This window comes from Anabrus simplex, chromosome 9 (genome assembly GCF_040414725.1).
Source record: "Anabrus simplex isolate iqAnaSimp1 chromosome 9, ASM4041472v1, whole genome shotgun sequence".
Lineage (NCBI taxonomy): Eukaryota > Metazoa > Arthropoda > Insecta > Orthoptera > Tettigoniidae > Anabrus > Anabrus simplex.
In genome coordinates, this window is record NC_090273.1 from 140,716,493 (window position 1) to 140,738,432 (window position 21,940).

Consider the following 21,940-nt stretch of genomic DNA (forward strand, 5'->3'; position numbering starts at 1 on the left):
CTGGAGAAGTGGGAAACCACGGAAAACCACTTCGAGGATGGCTGAGGTGGGAATCAAACCCCCCTTCTCAGTTCACCTACCGAGGCTGAGTGGACCCCGTTCCAGCCCTCATATTTTCAAATTTACCGAGCTCGATAGCTGCAGTCGTTTAAGTGCGGCCAGTATCCAGTATTCGGGAGATAGTAGGTTCGAACCCCACTGTCGGCAGCCCTGAAAATGGTTTTCCGTGGTTTCCCATTTTCACACCAGGCAAATGCTGGGGCTGTACCTTAATTAAGGCCACGGCCGCTTCCTTCCCACTCCTAACCCTTTCCTGTCCCATCGTCGCCATAAGACCTATCTGTGTCGGTGCGACGTAAAAGCAACTAGCAAAAATATTTTCAAATTTTGTGGCACTACACCAACACAGGCGGAATTAGCTTGTTCAAAAATAAAGTGGCATTCATTTTCATTTAGAAAACAGGTGTTCTCTCTCTCTCTCTCTCTCTCCCTCACACACACTGTGTGACAACCAATATGCTAACCATTTAGCATGGAGCTAGACTAAATTCGTGGCAGTGTATCACTGCGGACGAGGCACACCCCCAATGGAGGTGAGCTGCATGCACCATTTAACCACATACCAACAGCCCTCGTCAAGTCTCTGGCAGTATAGGGAATCGAACGCGAGATTCCGAGGACGTTACGCTTCGGAGGTGGACACGATTATAATAATCCTGGGCAATTTAAACCCCAAACATTTACTTTATAAGGTAAACCATCTTGCATACATGCAACGATGTGTCCCACGTTTTCATTTCATTTTATAAATACGAATAACTTTAATGCAGCCATATCGCCAAATATGTGTTTCATTAAGCTACTGTAAATAATCAACACATAATTAACATTTTTTAGTACTACAATAATCCATAAGGGAACTGGTATTGTTCCTGCAGGCAGAATTTTGTTACGGAGGTCCCTCTTTTGGAGCACTTTCATCTGGAATTCTCACTCCACTGTTAAGCAAATACTGTACATATTTCTTGGTACTTACTTATCGCATGAGACACATCCCAATTGCTCGCGTGCAGCTGCCACAAATAGAACACGAAACACAAACAGATGCAGCGCGTTATCAGCTAGGAATCTTCCTCTCTCCGACAGTGGAACACATCATCACTAATAATTTCTACTTCAACTCGGTGACCAAATTACGCGATCACAAACTTGGCGATACACATTTGACTAAACGTGGGAACAATATAGACACACTGCAGGTGCAACCCACGCGCCGACTGCGTCCGTTTACAACTGTATTCGCTCAACCAGATTGTGGGTAGCCTTGACTAGGTCACTCCAGTGCAGCCAATACTGAAGTTTTAAGATCCCCCACTTAACCGCCAACTGAGCCACTGTGCGTTCGGCAGGCGGGACGGAATGCGATATATCACTCTAGCGGAAGTACAAGGAACTGACGTTCGTGCATGCCCGCAACGGCTTGTTTGTTTTCATCCGTCGATGACGAGTTAGTTATCTTGTAACTGCTACAGTAGCGGCGATCGGGAATTAGAAGTCAGGGGGGAGGGGGTTAAAATTAGAGACAACAAAAGGTTTTTTCTACTATTTGTTTTACGTCGCACCGACACAGACATGTCTTGTGGTGACAATGGGACAGGAAAGGCGTAGGAGTTGAAGGGAAGCGGCCGTCGTCTCAGTTAAGGTACAGACCCAGCATTCTCCTGGTGTGAAATTGGGAAACCACGGAAAACCATCTTCAGGGCTGCCGACAGTGGGGTTCGAAGCCACTATCTCGTGGATGCAAGCTGACAGCTGCGCGCTCCTAACCGCACGGCCAACTCGTCGGGTACAACAAAAAGTACCCGTTATTGAGGGATATAGCGGGCGAGGGGTATACACATCAAAACTGAAAAAAGAAAGGTAAAAAATGGTGAGTTTTTGATGCTCTTTGAGCGAATGTCGACAGAGAAGTAAAGGTTGTCAGTTTACTAACTTAAGTGTAATATAACAGTTTTTTTGAGATTTGATTGAGTACTGTACAATAAAACATTCACCAAAGGAACAATATTGGTTCGAACCCTACTGTCGCTAGCCCTGAAGATGGTTTTCCGTGGTTTCCCATTTTCGCATCAGGCAAATGCTGGGGCTGTACCTTAATTAAGGCCACGGCTGCTTCCTTCCCATTCCTAAGTCTTCCCTATCCCATCGTCGCCATAAGACCTATCTGTGTCGGTGCGGCGTAAAGCAAGTAGCAAAGAAATAAAAATAAGGAACAATATTACACAAGTATATCAATTAAATAGAAGTATGGCGTGATTATACAATAAAAAATCATTTAGTATTCGACTACACACTAAGAAACTAAGAGGCACTAAAGAGACTGTCAGACTACGACTGCGCGCGGCAAGCGGGTGAATCATACCTCAGTGTCCCCGGCCTTGGCAAAACAAATGCACCTGCCAACCCTTCGTCTCAGCATTTGCAAAGTCTCCACTACTTGCTGTGGCGCTATACAAATCGGCTAGATGCGACGAACGACACTTTAAAATGTTGTTAATAATTGAATGAAATAAAGGAACGAATCAGCCGATGAGATAACAGTGCTTGTAAAAATTGCTTTTTTAAAAATAAATCCTATAATTCCTAGTTTCAACCGGCTAAAATGGGATTAAAAAGTCATGTTTTCTCGCCCCCTTTAATCACTGCTAGTGCCATTGAAATAGCATATAGTCGAGATTCGTGCCGGCGGAAGAGACAAAGACATCAATCAATCAATCAATCAATCAATCAATCAATCAATCAATCAATCAATCAATCAATCAATCAATCAATCAATGGCTGGGAGTCTATCTGAAATTAGAGTCATCAATTTCCCGCCACCGTTGTAGCCATGACAACCACTCTTCGTCGATGTATACTAGGTCTGTGGCGCCATCTGTTGGCGGATGCAGAGTGGGTCTCGGCCCACACGTGGCCACAGCACTGCACTCCGACCGGCCAACCGAGCACAGGAGGGGTGGCCACGGCTCTACTGTAGCTCTACGCCTCTGTATTCGGGAGACGGAGAGGAGCGGGTCCTCACCATCGGCTGTCTTGAGAATGGTTTTCCGTGGTTTCCCATTCTCCTGAATTAAGGGGAATGCCGGGACATTTCCTGGTATAGGCCACGACCGTCGATCCTCTCACCTTTTCCGAGCATCTCCTTCACCGTAACAAATTTCCCGGCCTGAGAGACAGCGTTAAAGTCTAAAAGGCCCGCCTCCACCTTCAGGGGAGGAATGAAAATGTTTTAGTAGTACTAGTTCAATGCTGCTTGAAGGTCTCCGAAAATAGCAAAAGTGGTTAGTGAGTCGTAAATAATAATAATAATAATAATAATAATAATAATAATAATAATAATAATAATAATAATAATAATAATAATAATAATAATAATGTTATTTGTTTTACGTCCCACTAACTACTTTTACGGCCTTCGGAGACGCCGAGGTGCCGGAATTTAGTCCCGCAGGAGTTCTTTTACGTGCCAGTAAATCTACCGACACGAGGCTGTCGTATTTGAGCACCTTCAAATACCACCGGACTGAGCCAGGATCGAACGTACCAAGTTGGGGTTAGAAGGCCAGCGCCTTAACCGTCTGAGCCACTCAGCCTGGCAGTGAGTCGTAAAGCCAATAACATTAATTTTAATTGTGTGTTATTTCGGCACCATGTTCACCAACTGCGGTTTGTTCCTCTTCTGTTTCTAGTTCATCGCCTTTTTATGAACATGTCCGATAAAACGGAGTGTCGGATAAGTGAAGGTCGATTAAACGGGACTCTATTGCAGTCTTTAGAACAGTACAGGCTACGGCTGCCAACCCTCTCACCATCTCCGCTCATCCCCTTCATCATGACACATCTCCTGGCCTGAGAGACGGCGTCATCGTCTAGGAGGCCCGCCTTTCCCTTCAGGGGAGGAATGGGAATATATTTTAGTAGTCAGTAGCGTCATCTTCTCGCTGTACGCTTTCTTCCTGTAACCAGGAGCTTGAGAAAATCTCGTATCGATTGAACCCCATTCTACTCCTCAGTCCACAATTAAAATAATTGAACTGGCCGGAAAATGAACCCCGGACCTTGGGATAACAGACAGGCACGCTACCTCTAATCATAGGGCTGGGTAATAATAACTAGAGTGGTATTATATGTACGAGGTATATACTGTATGGTGGGTATTCAGCCCGAAGGCTGCTTTGATCCTCCACAGCTCCGCCATCAGCTGTCATAAAAAGTTTAGGTGTCACTGAAGAGACATACTAGGGAAATGAGGAGTGTAGTTGCTTTCCTCACCGAGCCAGAAGGTCCTATTATTTATCAGACTGCCAAGCCCACTGAAATACATACACCAAAAATGAATACCAGGGTAATTCCTGGGGGCAAAGGCGGCTAAGAGCTAACCACTCTACCCTATCAAGTGCCGAGGTTACGGATAGTGGAAGCCTTTATGTACCTTCCACCCCTTCAAGGGCCTTCATGGCCTGTATAGAGATGACTTTTCTTTTGCTTTCTAGCCAACCCTATGAGCGATATTTTCATACCATCCATAACGGGGACTGGCTGCATGAGGAATGGTATTAGTAGCATCGTCCGCCACTGTGGTGTAGTGGTTAGTGTGATTTGCTGCCACCCCCGGAGGCCCGGGTTCGATTCCCGGCTCTGCCAAGAAATTTGAAAAGTAGTACGAGGGCTGGAACGGGGTCCACTCAGCCTCGGGAGGTCAACTGAGTAGAGGTGGGTTCGATTCCCACCTCAGCCATCCTGGAAGTGGTTTTCCGTGGTTTCCCACTTCTCCAGGCAAATGCCGGGATGGTACCTAACATAAGGCCACGGCCGCTTCCTTCCCTCTTCCTTGTCTATCCCTTCCAATCTTTCCATCCCCCCGCAAGGCAACTGTTCAGCATAGCAGGTGAGGCCGCCTTGGCGAGGTACTGGTCATCCTCCCCAGTAGTATCCCAAAACCCAATGTCTGAAGCTCCAGGACACTGCCCTTGAGGCGGTAGAGGTGGGATCCCTCGCTGAGTCCGAGGGAGAAACCGACCCTGGAGGGTAAACGGAATAAGAAATAAAGAAAGAAATCACTAGCGTCCCCCATACCTCAGCCACTTCCATATTGTCAAAGCCAAGGATGACAGAGACAGATCCATGAAAGTAACAACATTGCTCTAGCCTATACCAGAAGACATAGTGCTCTGTAAACACTAGCTGTCGCCAGCAAAGGCAAATTTACGAGCTACACACTCATTTTTATTTCCATTTGGCGGAACTCTTTATTTAAGAGGGGCAGGCGTGTCGCCTTCGGGTAATTACCGGCGGGGAGGGGGGGCATGATTGGCATGGACACAGTTATGTGAAATGGGGAACAACTATTAATGTAAATATTCCTATATAATAAAAATATTATCAAACAAACAGAAGAAACAGAACAGTAATAGAGCTTGTTTCTCAAAATGGCAGCTTTTTGAACGAGTCTTACGTACGCAGTTTTCAATAACATTCATAAGCAAGCAGAAAATAGAACTTGATTCATAAATACATATTTTGAAGGAATGTTTTATGTACGAAGCTGTAAAAAAATCACAAGTAATAAAATTTGAACTTGCTTCATAAATACACTTTCTTAATAAATGACCTATCACTGTATATTACGCATTTGATTATACGAAATGTTAAAAGCTCTACCGCCTGAACAGTTTGCTTCCTTCCTGTTCTTTGCTTGACGTCCCACTCACTACTTTCACGGCTTTCGGAGGTGCCGGAATTTAGTCCCGGAGGAGTTCTTTCACGTGCCAGTAAATGCACCGACATGAGGCTGACATATTTGAGGACTTTCAAATACCACCAAGCCTGCCAAGTTGGGGTCAGAAGGCCATCGCTTTCTAATCTCATTTATTGATATAAAACCATCTACCACCTTCTCCAGATTTAACGCCTCCGAAGAGTACCAAAGTCCACGTTTTAAGGGGACTAGAAGGAGATTCTTTTTGAAGGGAGGGGGGTGAGGGCACCCTAAGATTATTTTTGGGAGGGGGCTGAAAACGCCTTGCCTCCCCAAAGTCGGCGCCACTGAAGAGGGGAACGACCAAGGAATCTGTTTGTTGTTTAAAGGGGACTAACATCGAAAGTCATCGGCCCACCAAATAATCTGTACTCGTTCTCTCGTTTTTAAGACAAAAAAAAAAAGTCTATAATTCTCTGCTTTTCCGTTTAACGTAGATAATGCCCGATTGCGATACGAGTATTTACGAGCGATAGAAACAATTAAAAACAATTTAAAAAATCAGCAATCAAACATTAATACTCCAAAAGGAAAAACGTCCATTTTACCGCACTTCGGGTTGACACAAGACATTTCTTAAATTTCACCAGCTTGGTGATGTCAGTGAAAATTATTTGAGCTCCCAACGCAACATCGGTCAAACATGACCTAGTCTTACTCTTAGACCGCGTCACACCGAACGCGCTTCGCATAGGGCACAGACATATAGATTTAGACCACTGAACTGTAGGTAATACTGAAACGCTGACTGTATGGGAGCGAAGTGCGGCTTCCGGGGCGACTAGCTGTACGGCATGGAGGCATGACTGACGTATACGTTCATGTGACGAGACACAGGTATCTTAGCGAATTTTAAATATTTAGGCGGAATTTCTCCTGCAAATTTCACCTGATTTACGGTGATATATATATTTCAGAGGACTAATAGCAATTTGAAACTGAAAATGGCTACGAATATTGGATAAAATTAAAAATATATTCTAGGCCTGATTATTCTCAAACGTTTTTTTCTTTAAAGGCTTGGTTTCTCAGAACTGACGCATGCGAGGTGCGAGGTGCGAGGCCGACGTTGCGTACTTTCGTCCCAATGACGCTGCGAGGCTCGTGGTTTCCCAGGCTACGAAGCGGATCAGTTGCCGAGCACATGTCTCGCAACCTGTGCGCTAATGTTGGAAGAGGAAGCGGATTATGTGTCAATACTGGAGGGTTTTCTTCACCCCTACAGCAGTATCAATGGAAACTGTTGATGATCTTGTGATGTCAGCCTGTATCGTCCACAACCTTCTCCGCAATGAGCGAATTCCTTGCCCAAATGAACACTTTATTGTCAATTTGGAATTAACAGAAGAAAACATGATTCCTCTGGCAGCTGACAACGGAGGTAATTCTACACATGATGCTTTCATGATAAGAGACAGCTTCAAGAAATATTTTTGTAGCAGGGAGAGAGAATCGGTATGACAAAGAGAATATGCTAGCAGGGTGGAGTGAAAGTTTTTTCTAACGGACAAACATATATTTGTTTACCTATAGTTTACTTTTTCTGTGACCCAATTAACATAATAACAGAATGAACACCGTTATTAAAATAAAACACGTGATTTTATTAAATGAACAATACTAAAGTCAAATTTTGTAAAATTATATATATTGGCATATTTGATATTAAAGTAATGGATTTATTGGTTGATATATCATTTCTAAATCTGTTAATTATTTAATCCTTTGAAACTGAACTCATTATATTTGTTATAAGTAACATCAATAATAATAATAATAATAATAATAATAATAATAATAATAATAATAATAATAATAATAATAGACACTCTACCACCGATCTACAGAGGCAGCTACCACATCAATGAAAAAACAAAGAATCCCAAGAATGGAGGTTCCAAATGACAGTAAATTAACATTAATCGTCTGGTACCTCCGTTTTTTGGAGTTTCTATTTTTACGAACTCTTTCCTTCTCAAGATCATCGTATAATACATAAAACTAGCAACATTTATTAGCTGTTCTATCCAACTTCAGTGATATCATTTTCCATAAGTTGTCTTTCACAACGTTGTTTTTGTAGCTCTTGTGTTGTAAGTTATACAACACTGGGTGCATTCGAACTTCTTCAATCAGTTCTTCGTCCACTTCGTCCGTAAAGCTCATCGTGTTGCTTAAAAAAGTAAAAACAAGAACAGAAACAATGTCGCCTCGCACTGCTGTCGCCTCGCACAAATCTGGCCGGACGAATCAGTGCGCGGTGACGCTGCGAGGTCTCACTGCGAGGTTGCGCACACTGCGCACCGCGCAGCTTGAGAAACCACTTGCATAAGCTCGTGTAGTCTGGATTTGTGCGAGGCGGGCCTCGCACCTCGCACCTCGCATGCGTCGGTTCTGAGAAACCAAGCCTTAAGAGATCATAAGATAGTAAATGCGTATATCTACACTAAGAAAGGTACCAAACCCCTGGCGCAACAGCCTCGAAGGGCCAGGACGTACCAAGCGATCACTGTTCAGTCCTAAGGCCTGCAGATTAGGAGGTGTCGTGGGGTCAGCGCGACGAATCCTCTCAGCCATTATTCTTGGCTTTCGAGACCAATACCTACACTAGAAAGGCAATAAAATAGACGCCATACAAAAGAAACATATACACACAAAATTATAGCTTACTGTTAGTGATTTAGACGGGAAATATCTGCGAATGACGGTCAATTGAAAATACATTGAAATCAGTTTTTGAACCATATTTATTATCAGCACAAAGGCAGCATACGTATGCGTGTATACATTCATACACAATACACAACTTCACATTGGAATATAGACTTAAAAAACAAAATTTATACACTTTACAAAATAATCGGTTTTTTTTTTTTGCTAATTGCTTTACGTCGCACCAATACAGATAGGTCTTATGGCGACGATAGGATGGAAAAGGCGTAGGAATGGGAAGGAAGCGGCCATGGCCTTAGCTAAGGTACAGCCACAGCATTTACCTGGTGTGAAAATGGGAAACCACGGAAAACCATATTCAGGCCTGCCGACAGTGGGGTTCGAACCAACTATCTCCCGATTACTGGATACTGGCCGCACTTAAGCGACTGCAGCTATCGAGCTCGGTACAAAATAATCAATCACCATTGATCTGCATTTAGGGCTTCCTATCAGTTGTTTCTTTAATCTTTTCTGAAGTGTTTTCAAAGAAGTTGAAAATGTATCGAGCATCCCCCAATTTCTTAGGGTCCAATGTATCCTTCTCACAGCTATAACCCACTTTTAAAATATTTCCGGACGTTTTCACAGAAATCTGCAATTGAAGTTATAAATTCTATACTGGTAAAAATATCAATCTGACTATAACCTATAAAACGTAACGTACGACAATTAATATGCCAAAATATCATGTGAGATATCTCCATAAACATAGACTACTTAATGACAAGAGCCAAACCAGAAGAAAATAGTAACTATCATTTTAAAATACCATATTTATTGCTTTGCAGTGAGATAGTGCTTAGACTGCTTACCTGTGGAACGAAGCTTTTGTGAGCTCCTATCTGTTTCCTTCTGCTGTCTTTTAGTGTAACCGTACGCTACACAATAAATACGCATCTCGATTGTGTCACAAATTTGACGTACGGTCAGATATTACCAAAAGAGTCCATCAAACACAACACATCAGCTAACTTCCACGCTCTGTATCTTGTCAACTTTGCCGTACACGAGGGGGCGTGACCAGCCAAGGAACAGGAAGCAGTTTTCTGCGAGAGCTACCACTACAGTCAGCATTCCAGTATTACCTATAGTTCAATGATTTAGACTGGAGGATTCTGAAGCCTGAAGCGTGCGGCCACCGCCATCTTACGTCACTACACTATTCCGATGCATGAATGTAAAATAGTAGCAGAAACGGGAATATTAGACAGGAGATAATTCAAATAATTAAAGGCATATCAGAATAATAACAATAATACTGATTAATTAGACATTTTAGGTCTTTTACTTTACCGTTCCAAAAAAGAAACACTGCTGTATCAGTTTACCAATGCGTAAAAATAGCCAACCTGTTGTATGGTCAAATCTGTTTCCATTTAACTCTCTTACAGCATTATTCACACGTATTTTCAAGTACAGTGATGCAATTACACTAATAAGGCTATAAACATACGTGTCCATTGGGTTTAGATCTAAAGTATGTGAGCTTAATTTAGAAAACAAATTTGTTTCATACAGCTGAGCTGTGACTTTATTAGGTATATTTCACTTGATGGATGAGCTTGAACCATTATATGTATTCTCTCTAAAATACACGTCAGTAAGTTTGAACACATGAACAACATCTTTCGTAGGAACACACGCCTACAGATTAACCCTATTCTTGAAAGAAATGATTGGATAAGGATTTTCTTTTTGTACAACTACTTCCTTACAAGTAGCCTACTACATTGTAGAGAACTGACTAACATCTTTATCACGAATCCTGAGACTCTTTTTTTCTTTCTTTCTTTCTTTCTTTCTTTCTTTCTTTCTTTCTTAATCTGTTTACCCTTCAGGGTTGGCTTTTCCCTCGGACTCAGCGAGCGATCCCACCTCTACCGCTTCAAGGGCAGTGTCCTGGAGTGTGAGACTTTCGGTCAGGGGATAGAACTGGGGAGGAGGACCAGTAACTCACCCAGGTGGCCTCACCTACTATGCTGAACAGGGGCCTAGTGCTTGGTCGGAGTGCGGAGCTGTTGGACCACGGACCAGCCGTGGTCTCTTGCGGGCGAAGACCCACTCTACTGCAGTAGATGCGCTAGGCTTACGCAAGGTCTGGACTCATGGCCGCTCCCTTTCTTTTACGATTACAGTGGAACCTCGGCATCTCGAATCACCTAGGGAGCTAAATTTTATTTCGAGTTATAGAGAATACCGTTTCTGAGCATGAATAGCACATGATTGAATCATATGTATATACGGGCTTATACTGAATACAGTATTTCTAAAAGTATACAAACAAACTCGTATTTTTACGGCATCACTTTAATTATAAACCTTATTATAGTAACTTTTTAGAAGGTTTTTCATCGACCTCTCTAAAGAGGATAGCATCTCCAAGTATTTTTGCTCGGCAGGGTGGCTATCATCTTTACCTTCCTACCTCGCCGACCTTAATCAAGCATATCGGCTGACACCGAGTTGGCAGTCGGCCTTCCCCATGACAATGTATACCTGTCTCATTCCCAGTGTAGATCTGGCGCTCTCTGAAGACGGCATTTTCACAGAACTCCGCACAGCTGACGTCCCAGTCCATAATGTATTCAGGCTGCTGAACGGCGCCACTGCCTCACCGTCATCGCAGGTTCTACTATACAGTATCTACGCAGAGAAGAAGACTTGCTACGCCTCGAAGACACCGGCACGACTCTTCACCACAGAATCTACCCAGTGATGCCTACTCCTTCGACCATCTTAGATCAACTCTTGGCCGACCCTTCTACTCCTCCCGTAGTCAACGAGTCTCAACCCAGGACATCGCCCCTCTTTTCCACTTCCCCACCACCGCCATCACCACAACCGCTACGACGTCCGCCTATACCCCTTCCTCTATTCCCGTCACTACGGTCACGACTTGCCACCCTTCACCAATTATGTCACCATCCCTCCCTCTTCCCTCGATTCCCACACAACCTAATCCCCAGCAACTCCCTGCCACCCCGATGGGATTCGACCGCCGCAGCACCGCCATTGCCTTTACAGTCTTCACAAGACGACACCGCCGCAGCCGCCACCACATCATCAACACCGCCACCACCACCTCCATCTTTACACGATATGCTTAGCTGTGTGATCTGTGGCCTCGACCCCACTATCTCTGACCAGGAGACACTCCGTGAACTTCGAACAGCAGGCGTCCCCACTCGTCGTGCGTTCCGGATACAGAACAGCTCCGGCCCTACATTCATGGTTCGCCTCCACCTTCCGACTGCAGGCGACGTCCAGCAACTGATCGGCACAGGCGCCAATATTTACTGCCATCATTACAGAGTACAGAGTTGAGCCTTCCAGTTCCCCACCCCGAACTGTTCGCTCCCCCTCCAATAATGTCTCCCGTCGCCCCAGGCCAGCCCCTCCTCCTGTTCCACTCCCTCAACCAGTCTGTCCACCTCGTCTACCATCTAGTTTCTTCCCTCAACCACTTCCGACACTGGATCTCTTTCGATTTCTTACCACCTCACTTTGTAATATCACCGCAACCCTCAATTTCTTAACTCTCCATCTTTCTCCTGGCACCCTTCTCTAGATTTCACTCCTAGCTTACATCTTCCGTCATTCCCATCATCTAGCCAAGAGGCCCCATTTTCCACTTCTCTTACTTTTTCACATCGTCTATCCACCTCCCTCATCTAACACACCGCACGGTTTTCTTCACTTCTCCCGGCCCTTTGGGCGGGGAATGAAAACTTCTCCGCCGCCTTTTTAGAAGACAGTAGACTGATGTCCATTAATAACTCCTCGGATTCAATTCCTCTCAGAATTCTCTGAGCAGTCTTCTTCCTACATAAATGCTTCAAGTTTTTAATCACACCTTGACCATGGGCTGTAGTTCGGTGGCAAAAAGACCACACGCCCTGCCTTTAACTCCTGCACGAACACCAGGGCAGTTGTGTACGGAAAGGACGATTTTCCTCACTTCACCTTGCTTCTCGTCAATACCACGTAAATGGAGCCCGTTATCTACAACTTCCGGGGTTGCTTCCGTACGTAACCGGCAATGAATTCACACCCGAGAAACAGCGACGCTTCGCCGATTTTCCGATCACCAGAAATTTTAGTTTGTTGGTTCCCGTCATATTAGCTTCCAGCATCACAGTAACCCTTTCTTTACTTTCTGACTGTTCCTCACAAACCACAAGTGCTGATTGCACAGTTAATGTTGTACAAAATTCGAGTTACGAAGTTTTTTGCTTCAAGGGAGGAAACGTTTGCTTTGTAAAAATGAAATGCCGTATGGCTTTTAGTGCCGGGAGTGTCCGAGGACAAGTTCGACTCGCCAGATGCAGGTCTTTCGATTTGACACCCGTAGGTGACCTGCGCGTCGTGATGAGGATGAAATGATGATGAAGACGACACATACACCCAGCCTCCGTGCCAGCGAAATTAACCAATTAAGGTTAAAATTCCCGACCCTGCCGGGAATCGAACCCGGGACCCCTGTGACCAAAGGCCAGCACGCTAACTATTTATCCATGGAGCCGGACGTTTGCTTTGTGAAATCGAGAGATTCGTGTTACCGAATTTCGAGCAATAGAGACATAAATACACGTGAAGAATAGGACCAACGGCCGGAATATTGAAGTTACCTCGAGATACCGAAAATTCCAGTAATCGAGGTTCGATATATCGAGGTTCGAGATATCGAGGTTCGACTGTATGTATCTTCATTGCTTGAAGTGTCGAAACTTTTTCTCTTATCATAATTCAGTTATTTCCCCCACAAAAAATAACAACCAGCAGTGTGATAAGAAAGGTAATGTGTTATCATCACTCTGTAATGGCAGTCAACATGGAACATATTAAGTATGTTATTATCTCAACAACGGGGGGCGAGGCCAGTGCAGTGGCTTACCTGCTGGCTTTCCATTGGAACAAACCAGGTTAGTATCTCGGTGGATTTCGTGATGGGTGCTTCTGGCCTTGAACTATATTTGGCTCCATATATCTTTGAGAACATAATTATAATCCCAGTGTTGGCCGTTCGGTTGGGGTCGCATAGTTGTGAGCACGTATACCGGAGATGGTCGGTTCGAATCGCACCGTCGTTAGCCCTGAGGATGATTTTCCGTGGTGTCCTATTTTCATACCAGGCAAATGCTGGGGCTGTACTTTAATGAAGGCCACGGCCGCTTTCTTCCCAATGCTAAACCTTTCCGATCCTTGCGCCGGAGAAAAGCTTCGATGTGTTAGTGAAATGTTAAGCCACAAGCAAAACATATACTTCTTCTTCTTCTTCTTTTCTACAACTTTTCCCACATATGTGGGATCGCGGGTGGATTTGGCCCTGTTTAGTTGTCGGATGCCCTTTCTGACGCCAACTCTATATGGAGGGATGTACTGACTATTGCGTGTTTCTGCGGTGGTTGTGGTGTGTTGTGTTGTCTGATTATGAAGAGGAAAGTGTTGGGACAAACACACACACCCAGTCCCCGGGTCAGAAGTATTAATCAGACGCGATCAAAATCCCTGACCTAGCCGGAAATCGAACCCGGGACCCTCTAAACCGAAAGCCTCAACGCTGACCATTCAGCCAGTGAGTCGGACTAGCAAAACAAATTCAGTCTTACTAACAAAAAATCGTTATACAGTTGTTTAACACTTGTATAGTTATACACTGAATTAACCCCGTATAAACGTTGTATATTTTTCTTATTAACAAACGTGATATACGCATTATATTTCTATACTGCACGTATACACTCGTTCCAAGTCATAGGAATCTCCTCCTGCAGTTCACTGGCGTATTTCTTCACGTTCGCCGCCTTTATGATCGCTTTTGCTGGTTATCTGGGCTGGTCCGTGGTCCGACAGCTCTGTACTCTAACCGGCCAACCGAACAGAGGAGGGGTGGCCACGCCTCTACCGTGGCTCTACGCCTCTGCATTCGGGAGACGGGACAGGGCTGGCCTCAATCGTCGGCTGTCCTAAGAATGGTTTTCCGTGGTTTTCCATTCTCCTGCACTAAGGCGAATGCCGAGACAGCTCCTAGTATAGGCCACGACCGCCAATCTTCTCCGCACACCTCCTTCACCGTAACAAATCTCCTGACTCAAGAGACGGTGTTACCCTTCAGGGGAGGAGTGAAAACATTTAGTAGTAGTAGTAGAAACATTTTGAAGGTGGCTGACTGCGAAAAATGATATCGGCCATAGAAAACCAGGGCCACGAAAGACGTAAAAATCAAAGTCCCTAGGGCTCGAATGTTCTAATACCGTCCGGGTAGGAAAAGAACAAGAGTTGAACAACGGAAGTCATATATGACAGATGAAAGTGAGGAGTCCGGCACAAGCAAGTGGAAGCAATGCCAGGCCTCAGCTAAAGGCTCCGTGGAGGGGTAATAATGGGGGCCAGATGGATGGAACATTCCATTGTCAAAGTTGTGTGGACTCGATCGACTGTGTCGCGTGAGTATAGAGAATACCTCATGGAAGATGTTTTCACCCACAGTGAACAGTGCAATGGCCAACAACGGTTGCTTAAATGATCGCGATTAGCGGCGTCTGGCTACGACTGTCTGATGTAACAGACATCCACATTCAATGCAGGAGCATACCTGCCAACTTTACAAAACAAAACATTAGGAGATTTTGAAATGAAAATCAGGAGAAATGATGAGACCAAAACTGCTTATTCTACGTGTCTTGCGCAATACAGGAGTACTATGGTATATATAATAACACTTATTGTCTCAAAACCCGACTGTTGTTATACGAGGCTACAAGGCTAAAAAAATACACATCTTAATTTCCTCACAGGAAGTATCTGAGTGAGATGATCGGTCCCTGATAAGCCTTCCGAAAATAGTATGGACTCATGCTTCACACGTGTGAATCAGTCATGCACTTGGATGCCATTACTTAGCAAATGTCGGGCTCCATGGCTAAATAGCGTGCTGGCCTTTGGTCACAGGGGTCCCGGGTTCGATTCCCGGCAAGGTTGAGAATTTTAACCATCATTGGTTCATTTCCCTGGCACGGGGGCTGGGTGTATGAGTTGTCTTCATCATCATTTCATCCTCATCACGACACGCAGGTTGCCTACGGGAGTCAAATCAAAAGACCTGCACTTGGCGAGCCGAACCCGTCCAGGGATCTCCCGGCACTAAAAGATAAACGCCATTTCATTTCTTACTTAGGAAATGCATAGATGAATATTGCATCACGCGCCCGCGTTGCATGCGAAGCGCAATGCTATTTTATCAAGTAATAAATTAAAATTCGCCAGAATTGTCTCCAAATGGCTCCTAAAATCTGTAGAAAAATCACTAGTCGCTATCTTTGAAATTCTGTCACTAAATTACTTTTACAAAAAAGAAGACTCCAAATCAACCGACTAGTCTCTAGAATCGACTAGACTCACGTGAACGAACACGAACATAGCATGCGAGAACGAGAGATTGACAATCGATATACAGGTTTCAATAAACATCGCACATTCGCGCAAATAAACATCGATATTTCATTTGAAAGCGGCCAATGAGCGAAGGACTTCCGACCACTGGCGCAAAAAGCTGAAATGGCGAAATTTGATAACAAATGTTTTGAAGTTCACTAAAAATAAGCTAAAACAGGGAAAGATAATAGAATAATCGGGAGGCGGGAAAAACTAAAAAATCGGGAGTCTCCCGCCTAAATCTGCAAAGATGGCAGGTATGCAGGAGCTACCAGACACATATCCAGCAGGTCAGGGCAGTGGGATATAGGAGCAGACGACCTATCAGAGCGCCTTGTTAGCACCACGAGGCCACGACACCGGCACACTGTCTCACCTGAGTGCGGATGTTGGGACAGCTCCCTACACTGACACTTCCACACACTACAAAAAGTACTGACACTTCCCCACACCCGTTGGATGCGGCTACTTGATTAATGACTCAGAAATAATCTCGAATGACAATTCCACACACATCTTCTCTCCCCCCTCCCTCCTACAAAGGCTACCAAAAAATAAAAATGCTACCATCCACTTCGCGTACATTTATTATAAATTATTTGATGCGTCTATTTAATACTCTTCAGGTATATACCCTTATTATGTGTAGTAGTACATTAGAATTGAGATAAATTTCCAAGGGATCCTTCCCATGATAGCCTTTGAAGTGTACGACACCACTGTATCCCGCTCTGTGGGATTGCCCCCTTGGGGCAGTGACGTGTTGTAGTTGGATTCCTGGATTGTGCGGTTACATTCCGTATTATGAATTAGCCAATGGGGTAGCAGGTATAAACGCTTTGGGAAGCAAGTACCTACGCAGTCTACTGGCATTGCCGTTTTGATTCTTGCCATATTAGCATCGTGACTACTGTGGAATTAGAATTTGGTCGGACATCTAACGGAAGGGGCTGCGTTTACCATGAAGGTTACGAATACCAAAAGTTACGAATGCCGTAAAGTTCTGTTGTGACGTCGGTGTGTGTTTTCAAGTATTCGAAAAAGTGTTATTCATCAATTCAGTCCAAAGATAACATTTTAACACGTGGATCAATCAGTGAGCATCAGCGTGGTGTTCCCGATGTTGCCCGTTAGATGTTTCGAAGCAGGTCCAGAAGGCAGTGTAAAGAAGATGCCAGCGCTAATCAAATTTACGACCATGCCATGGGCGACCTTCATGATAAAGGTACGTGTTCTTAGCATTGGTTTCAGTAGTACCACTGAGTGAATTTAGTACACTCATTCAAACAACATATATGTAAAAAAAAAAAACTATTAATTTGAAATTAGTCAACTGGTATGTTTAGTATCTACCTCCATGCAAAGTTTCAGTTCATTCGGTTCAGGGGGTTTTTGAGTTAAATCGCCTCAATCACAAATTTTGGATCATTAATGACGGTGTCATTTGGATCACTATATAGCATTGTTCTTATGGTAGTAAATCCAACATGGCCGGCAGCCTTTGCAGACTCTTAGATAGTATGTTGGTATTTAATTTGAAGATTTTAGTAGGCCTACCCAAAAAAGTTGACTTTTTCCCCGAATTGTCTCCGATGTTTTTCTACATTCTTGTTCGGAATACAACCCCGCGCAATTTGAGTATCCATGTAATAAGGTTTTAAAACGTCAATTTATCCCTGATTTCCTGACGTGTTCGTGAAAAAATATAATTTTTGAAAACTGGGGTATTTTAATAATAATGATAATAATGTTATGTGCTTTACGTCCCACTAACTAATTTGTTACGGTTTTCGGAGACGCCGAGGTGCCGGAATTTAGCCCCGTAGGAGTTCTTTTACGTGCCAGTAAATCTACCGGCACGATACTGACGTATTTGAGCACCTTCAAATACCACCGGACTGAGCCAGGATCGAACCTGCCAAATTGGGGTCAGAAAGCCAGCGCCTCAACCGCCTGAGCCACTCAGCCTGGCGAAGGGGGTATTTTTGGACGTTTCAGCAACAACAACAACAACAACAAAAATAGTTTTCTGGAAGTTCTACTTAGAGAGAATGTTATTAACTATGGCTTTTTTGCAGGTTATGACTTCATTACCGAAATGCCTAAGACAGAGTCTATGATGAGGTCACTGTATCGACACCGAAGCACTGCCCAGGGAAACGCAAAAGAGCCGGAAAACACAGTTTTTGATAACGATACGTTGACTATAATTGACGGTTCGTCTTTCCTTTTGGCTGATGACAGAAATGAAGATAGAACAATGTGGCAGCAAAGGATGAGAGAGCTTGAAGTGTTTTAGCCATTTTTTTATGGATGGTACTTTCAAGCGTACTAGCAAGCAGTTAGTCAAATATATACCATTCATGCCGATTTTGGGAGTCACAATGATGAGACAAAAATATGTCATATCGTATTCGCCCTTCTGCCAAACAAGAAGAAGCAAACGTATAGGAGACTGTTCAGACTCCTCCTCCAGAGTGGAGACCAGAAAATATAAACGCAGATTTTGAAACTGCTGTCATTTCTTCTCTGCAAAAAGTATTTCCAACAAAAAAATACATGGCTGTCATTTTCACAGGACAAAATGCTTATGGAGAAAAGTAGAGGATCTTGGATTGTCGGTCGAGTACCGAGAAAATAGCGAAACCAGCGTTCATGTCCGTAGGTGCACAGCACTTGCGGTTTTAAAGATTGAAGATGTGCTCGATGTGTGGGTGAAAACACTCTCAAGCTCCAGAAAGTTCCAAACTTAGCCAGTTTTTGACTACTTTGTTGAAAACTGACTTGACAACCAAGACATTCCAATTGAGATGTGGAATTGCCACCAAGCACGGCACAGGGCAACGAACGCTGTTGAGGGCTGGACAACCGACTCAACAATCTCGTCGGGAGATCTCACCCCAAATAAAAAAGGTTGTCAAAGTGTTGAAGACGGAAGCTGAGATGACAAACTGCCCATTTATGAAAGGCGAGCTCATCATGGAAGGGGAAAAAAGGAAGACGAAAATATGTCAAACTAGACGGACGGATCAAGTGTGATGGAAATCAGACTCTTTGCATTTATTTTACTTTGATAGAAATTACACTGCATCAATCATATTTTGAATACCGTATAAGTAATGAAGTACCTAGACCGAGCGTCTTTCTTCACTCCAAAAGAATAACATGTTAACTTTAAAGGTCAGTGGGGCGAGCCTTGATGTTACAGGCGAGCGAATCGCCTCGCCAATTCGCCAGGGCGAACTCACCGCGCCCGTTCACCTCAGTTAAATAAAATATACATTTGATTTAAACATTATGGGCCGATTGCAGAAACGGTGTTTAGATGATGTCTACGGTTACACAATGCCTAAGTATTGAACCCATACTTCTACGATAATAAAATAGTACAGATAAATATAGCAGCTACAAATAACTTTTTGGGACAGCCATGTTTTTATTGCGAGATTATCTCACCCTCCGTGGGACAGAACTCACCGCAGCGAACGAGCCACCCGCTCGTGAAATTCCGGGATACATCGGCTGATTTCGAGTACTGACTAAATTAACAATTTATAGAAAACCTTCACGAGAGATTTTGGCAACATAGTTAATCCAGGAATAAAGGATCGAGATTATTAATAAATAGTAAACGAAGATTGAATCCACAGGGTGAAAATGAATGTAATTAAGCCTGGAGAGAAGTTGGTGTCCGTATCGGTTCTTGTCGACACGTGCGAAGGTCAACGCCTTAGAAAGCGCGCGAAGTTACATGTCAGAAATTAATTTATTACGCCCGTTGCAAGTATGGGAAAAATATAAAAACAACACCATTGTGAATTGTAATTATGGTGGAATTTTCCGAAGTAAATTTGGGGAAGATTGGTCCAGTGGTTGTGAAATTAGAGGATTGCACCACAAGGCTTCTTTTTTTTTTGCTAGGGGTTTTACGTCACACCGACACAGATAGGTCTTATAGCGACGATGGGATAGGAATGGCCTAGGAGTTGGAAGGAAGCGGCCGTGGCCTTAATTAAGGTACAGCCCCAGCATTTGCCTGGTGTGAAAATGGGAAACAACGGAAAACCATCTTCAGGGCTGCCGATAGTGGGATTCGAACCTACTATCTCCCGGATGCAAGCGCACAGCCGCGCGCCTCTACGCGCACGGCCAACTCGCCCGGTCCACAAGGCTTCATGACCAGGGGAACGTTATCTCGGACATTATAAATAGAACCCCTCCCAAATATTCACACACTCGATCTGAAAGTTTGCGAGGAGTAGCCCACGCTGCTTGTCTCCGAGAAAAGTGCGGTGTTGGTTTCCTCAGAATAACTTTTGTTATTTGAGTATTTAGTTGAAAGTGATATAAATTTTCCTGAACTTCCGCTGACGAAAACCGTGAAGGCATAGATATTTAACTAAAATACGTAGTTGGTTCCATTTATTCTATTTGTGTGTTGGAAATTATCAAAGGAAGTTTGGAGGCTAACCCGAGACAGGGTCGAATCTGATATCTCTAGCACACCTGGCCTGACCAGGATGTGGGAATATAGCTCCCGCAAACAGTTTGCTGTCGTTCAGCGGAGAGAAGATACGTTCGCATGGTAACGGGCGAGAACAGTGTATCATTTGTGTTGTTTTTATTAATAAAGAGTGTAAAATCTGTGTAATTATAAGAAATTTATAAGAAGATAATGTATTCTTCAGGCATGTGTGGCTAAATTTGAGGCAAGCTGGCTGATATGTAACCAGGACTCCAAGATGACTCCATGAGCAGGTCTGTCTATTTGTATTAATGTTGTAGATAGAGTGTAATTTGTTTGTCCCAATAAAATTTTCCAAAGCGTGTGTCGAATAAGTATTTAAAAATGTTCAGGCGAAGTGTTTATTTGTTCTTGGCGGCGTGCGAAACTTTTCAGTGCGGTAAAAATCATGTTAAGAAACTGTAAAATGTGAAGTTTAAATATCGTGCTAAAAAATCGAAGAAATATTGTTCGAGCTGATAAGAGTTAGAAATGTGATAACGATAATATAGTCGTGGTGAACATGATAAATTCGAATATCATGAGTTCAAGTAATAATAATAATATTTAAATCAGGAAAATTCTCCTATGTTAAAATATGTATTTAACAGTAATATCGAGTGAGATCTGCGCTTTTACTGAAATCCAGTGAAGTCTGATAAAGTTATATTCATTTTTGGGAAGCATAAAATTTCGTAACACCGTGTGCTTTGTGATATGAAAATCACGGCATGTTATCTTTGTTTGTGAGTTCGGAAATATGTAATGAAGTAAGTTCTCGTAACATTGTTCGCCATGGGAATGGTCGTATTTGAAAGTGTTGGACAGGAAGAAAGAGATTGTGTTGGAAATGAAATGTTATGAGAATAGTTATGAGAATGTTGAAGGCAGAGGAAGCCTGTATTTTATGAGTAATGAATGCGTAGCCGCGATGTAGGCTATGTTTTGTCGATGGAGAAGAATTTTGAGACAGGCTATATTTGTCGATGGAGAAGAATTTTTGAGACAGGCTGTATGTTGAATGTGATATTTCTGAGACAGGCTGTATACGATGTCCGGTTAGTAGTCCTGAACAGCTGACTGATTTAATGGTGGTCAGATTCTATGTGAACGAGTTGTAACGCCTATTATAATTTCAAGTCGAGAATTTCTCATAGTAATAAATTTTTGTAGAAGATTGTAGCTCTTGACAGTTAAGTCCAAATGATGATTCTGTGTACAGTAAAACCAGCATAGTGCATTTTATGATAAGTGACCTCACGAACCAAATGGCATTCTGAAACACGGTCGAGATGTTGTTTAATTATGGTAACAAAATTCCGTTCTGTATATTTTTACGAGACGAAATTATAATTTAATCGGAAACACTGTGGGATGGAATATTGGACGTTATATAAGTAATAGTGTGATTTGCGATAGATCGAGAAAAATTCGCTTCACTGGATAATTCAGGGATAGAAACATTTGGA

The 21,940-nt window shown here is 43.4% G+C and overlaps 1 protein-coding gene across 7 annotated transcripts in view; it reads right to left on the minus strand.

Moving 5' to 3' along the window:
• LOC136881088 (uncharacterized) overlaps positions 1-21,940 on the minus strand; it is a 525,856-nt gene that overhangs the window by 356,053 nt on the left and 147,863 nt on the right. The window contains exon 1 of one of the 7 annotated variants that reach the window (XM_068229306.1): positions 1,255-1,381. The exons of 5 other annotated variants lie outside the window; for them this stretch is intronic. The gene's annotated coding sequence lies outside the window, so the exon portion shown is untranslated. One more of the 7 variants, XM_067153707.2, reaches the window with a different exon arrangement.